At 32.4% G+C, this 4736-nt stretch overlaps 1 long non-coding RNA gene across 1 annotated transcript; it reads right to left on the bottom strand.

Moving 5' to 3' along the window:
- Positions 1–507: 507 nt before the first annotated feature.
- Positions 508–4308, bottom strand: LOC130222583 (uncharacterized). The gene is made up of 4 exons (XR_008836512.1): positions 4151–4308; positions 1454–1518; positions 905–1003; positions 508–748 (listed from the first exon to the last, which is right to left on the bottom strand). It is a non-coding gene; the product is annotated as an uncharacterized LOC130222583 (long non-coding RNA).
- Between the last annotated feature and the right edge of the window lie 428 nt (positions 4309–4736).

Here is a 4736-nt window from a genome sequence, read left to right as displayed (position 1 = left end):
CTCTCTTCTGTATGGCAGGCAAACACTCTTCCACTGAACCACAGGGTCTGACAATTAGCTATAATCCTTTGTGAGCCAAATTACAAAGAAATGTATGTCAAACTTTAGTTAATATTAAAATGGTAATAAAGCCCCATTCAGACACTTGCATCACCAACCAGACACAGTGGCTCAGGTCATAAAGTGTTGAGCTTTAATCAAGGAGACCCGGGTTCAAGCCTCACTGTTGCTCATGTTCAACTGAGTTCATTATATTCAACATGAGCTCCTGATCACCAGAGCTTAAGGTGGAAAGACACAGAGGCACAAGCAGATGTGGTGCAGTGTTGATAAGATGGACATGTGGGTTCAAATACCACCTCAGTAAACTTCAATGCCGACTTAACATTGTTTTCATACTCATTCTCATACAACAAAGACACTCGAATTATGAACAACAAGGTGAAATTAATGTGAGTGAGTCAATAAACACAAGTTCTCTGAGAAAAAGACTCATAAAGACAAGAGTTAAGATCTGACTTATAGCGTGTTTTATTGAAATATGTCAGCAGTCAAACATCAGTTCCAGCAGGTGTTCAGATAGGAGATCTGCGGTTCTGTGGTAGGATTGCTGCTCCACGGCTTCAGAGGTTTCTGATTAGATTTCAGCTGGATCTGATGTGTGAGGCGCGCCTAAAGATAGGGGATACCAGTTCGGTCTCCCCCTGGAGCTTCCAGAGCCATGTCCAGCAGGGGTTATACTTCTTTACTGCCGGAAAAAAATTAAGTTGATATGTAATAAAAATTTTGGACCTTCCCCACCTGTTTTGGTTACCATCATTTACTTTCTAGAGGAGTGACCCTCCTCAAAGAAAATGATGGTAACCGACATGTGGAAGAGCCAAACACACATGATCTACATCACCTGTGCAGCAGCAGATGCTCATCATCAGTACAGTCAGTGTCTGTCCACACGTCTCTGCTTCTGTTCAACAGGTTTACAGTCCACAACACTTCACTGATCCTGTAGAGTCGACACAAATAAACACATTATTACACACACTGCATATCTGATCTAACAACAGACAAATAGACAAATATTACATGTGTATCAAATATTGCGCCCTCCTGTGGAGATTTCTTTGAATTACATCATAGCAAGTATAATGAATTTAAATTCTAATTAAATTATTATGTATTAAATTACTATATAAAAGAAATATAACGAATATTCGTCCTCTTGTGGAGATTTCGGTGAACTGCGCTGCTGCCAATCTAAAATAATGAAATTCAAACTGTCACCCTCATGTGGAGATTTTGGTGAATTACACCATTGCAAATCTAATCTAACGACACGTTGCATATTAAGTCTAACAGCAGACAATTATACAAATAGTGACCCTCCATAAAGATAATGATGGTAACCAAGATGTTTGGTAAACAACAAAACACAAGAACAAGTTAGAAGTTTCACCTGTAAATGATCAGCCATCATTACAGTCAATATCTGGCCAGTTGTGTTGTCCGCTTCGCTTGTATCTGTAAATAAATAAACATTCCCTTAACTTCAAAATAGTATTTAAAGAATCAGTAAAAAAAAAAATTATAATTATACATTTAAAAAAATCAGAGCTTCACACGACTGACAACAAATGTGAACAAATTCCAGTCTACTAGATTATTATCGACAGTAAGATTACCTAATAGTATTATTATCGACAGTAAGATTACCTAATAGTAATATTATCGACAGTAAGATTACCTAATAGTAATATTATCGACAGTAAGATTACCTAATAGTATTATCGACAGTAAGATTACCTAATAGTAATATTATCGACAGTAAGATTACCTAATAGTATTATCGACAGTAAGATTACCTAATAGTAATATTATCGACAGTAAGATTACCTAATAGTATTATTATAGACAGTAAGATTACCTCAACAACAATAAAATGCACAATTTCTTTCGTATTATTGTACTTTATAATATGACAAAGGTTTATTTCAGATAAAGCTTTATTAACAATATAAATAATACACAATAACTATAGATGAATTTGTAAACAAAACCAAGTCTACAATAACCTTCTTATACTTCAATACTTCTATACGTACTTTAATATAAACTACATTTATTAAAAATGTAATTTAAACTTTAAATTAAACAGATTGGTAGTTTTTTTAGAATAAAACAGTAAGTATTTATATATTATTAATGTAATAAAGTCATATGACATCACTGCCTAGTATTATTATATAATATTACATAATTTCTACTAAACAAAATCATTTATTTATTTATATGCACCATCAACCACATTTTCTAGATAATAATACATAAATAATTGCACAATCATTTAAATTAACCTTTTTTGTAATTTATAGAAGATATTTTAATGAATTTTGTTAATTTATTTTGTTTGTTTATTTATTTATTTTAGCCAGATAATGAAATAAAAGGTTTAGTACAGATATATGCCTCTTTGTATGATATATGACAGATATATCATCCTTTGCAAGTTCCAAACAGTGAAATTATATTAGCAGCCAATGACTGTTAAAGTATAACATCGTTTTACGTCAAATAAATAGCGCTAATGTTGTTTTGAAGTGAGATTTACATGTGATTTCAGGCCAAATATTCACAGAACTATGATAAACAGTACAAGGAGCATGTCGGAAGTTGTCACTGAAGGAATGTGTGACTATAAAGCCAACCTTAGCTTAATATTAACACTGAGGTAAAGTTGTTTTCTTGTTATTAACACATTCAGACTGATAATATTAATAGTTTGTTTTCGGAAAAGCATTCTAGATGATCATATTAGCAGCCAATGACTATCAAAGTTCAACATTTATATTTAAATAAATAGTGCTAATGTTGTCGTACTTGCATATGATTTCAGACTGAATATTTAATTACAGTATCATGGTAAACAATATAGGGAGCATGTCACAAGGTGTCAGTGAAAAAATATGCAAATATAAAACCAACTTTACCTCAATTTTAACATTAGCATCATATAAATATAAAAAAGGATATGAATTTGTTGTCTTTTACAGTACTTAATATTAAAGTACTGTCCACTTGTCTTTTATTACCCCCAAACAGTACTTTAATTTAAACTACATTCATGTGAAATGCAATAAAAAATGTTATTTAAACCTTAAATTAATGCCATATATAAAACATTAAATATTTATACATTATTAATGTAATAAAGTCATAGGACATTATTGCCTAGTATTATTAAATAATAATAAATAATATCTACTAAACAAAATCATTTATTCATTTATATGGACGATCAACAACATTTTCAAGATAATAACACATAAATAAATGCAAAATCATTTAAATTAACTTTTTTTTGTAATTTATAGAAGACATTTAAATTAATTTACTTAATAATTTATACATTTGTTCATTAATTTATTTATTTTAGCTAGATAATCACAGGCTTAGCATGTGCAATAATTAAAGGTTTAGTACAGATGCCTCTTAGTATGAGATATATCATTCTTTGCAAGTTCCAAATAGTGAAATTACATTAGCAGCCACTATAATATTGACTATTAAAGTATACCATCGTTTTACCTCAAGTAAATAGTGCTAATGTTGTTTTAGAGTCATATTTACATATGATTTCAGACCGAATATTCCTAGTATCTTGGTAAACAATATATGGAGCATGCCACAAGTTGTCCCTGAAGGAATGTGCGAATATAAAACCAGCTTTAGCTTAATGCATTCGCACATTCTGACTTTCTACTTAATAATATTAATAAATTCATTTTCCAAATAGTGAAATCACATTAGCAGCCAATGACTATCAAAGTACAACATTGTTTATCGTCCAATAGATAGTGCTAATGTTGTTTTGAAGTGAGATTTACGTGATGTCAGGCCGAATATTCAAAGTAACGTTACCATGGTAAACAATAAACAATAACAAGCAAAGCAAGCAGTAAACAGTATAGGGAGCACGCCACAAGCTGTCACAGAATGAATGTGCGAATATAAAACCAACTCTACCTCAATATTAACATGATCATCATCAGATCGACGAATAAAAACAAGTAACTTATAAGGTTGCGAACTGAACAGTGTTGCTCATTTCACCACGTTCGCTACGTAGATGCTCTTTAAGCTTAAAGTTACTTACCGGTGGCGCTTGATTGCTGCATTTTGTTGTTTGCATCCACTGCATGTTATGTGTGATCTTAATAGCTGTCATATGCAGGAACTGTATTAAAAACAATCCGCACGCGTTGCAGTGTCTGTCATCGAGCGTCATGTTGTTGTTGTTGTTGTTGCCGTCAATGAAACTCTCAGACAAACATTCAGACAAAACTGAGCCTCAGTTTGCTGCACTCCTGTGGTGAACTGTGTGAATTACACTACTGCTGTTTATTTTTCCATTGACTGAAATAGAGGAACTTCTCTGATCGCCATCATGTGGTGAGTTGTGTGAATTACACTACTGCTTATTTTTAAAATTATTTTAATATAACAGGGAACGTTTAAAACACGTTTCAGAGTAGTTGGCGGTTCATTCTGCTGTGGTGAAGTTAAATTAATTAATTAATTATAATAAAGAAAATTGTTGATGACCCTGAATAACTATTAAATAACTGGCTTATATTTATACTAAAGGTGACAAGGTAGCGCAGTAGGTAGTGCTGTTGCCTCACAGCAAGAAGGTCGCTGGTTTGAGCCTTGGCTGGGTCAGCTGGTGTTTCTGTGTGGAA

The sequence above is a fragment of the Danio aesculapii genome, chromosome 4 (genome assembly GCF_903798145.1).
Source record: "Danio aesculapii chromosome 4, fDanAes4.1, whole genome shotgun sequence".
NCBI classification, from domain to species: Eukaryota; Metazoa; Chordata; class Actinopteri; order Cypriniformes; family Danionidae; genus Danio; species Danio aesculapii.
This window is presented reverse-complemented; position numbering and strand designations above follow the sequence as displayed.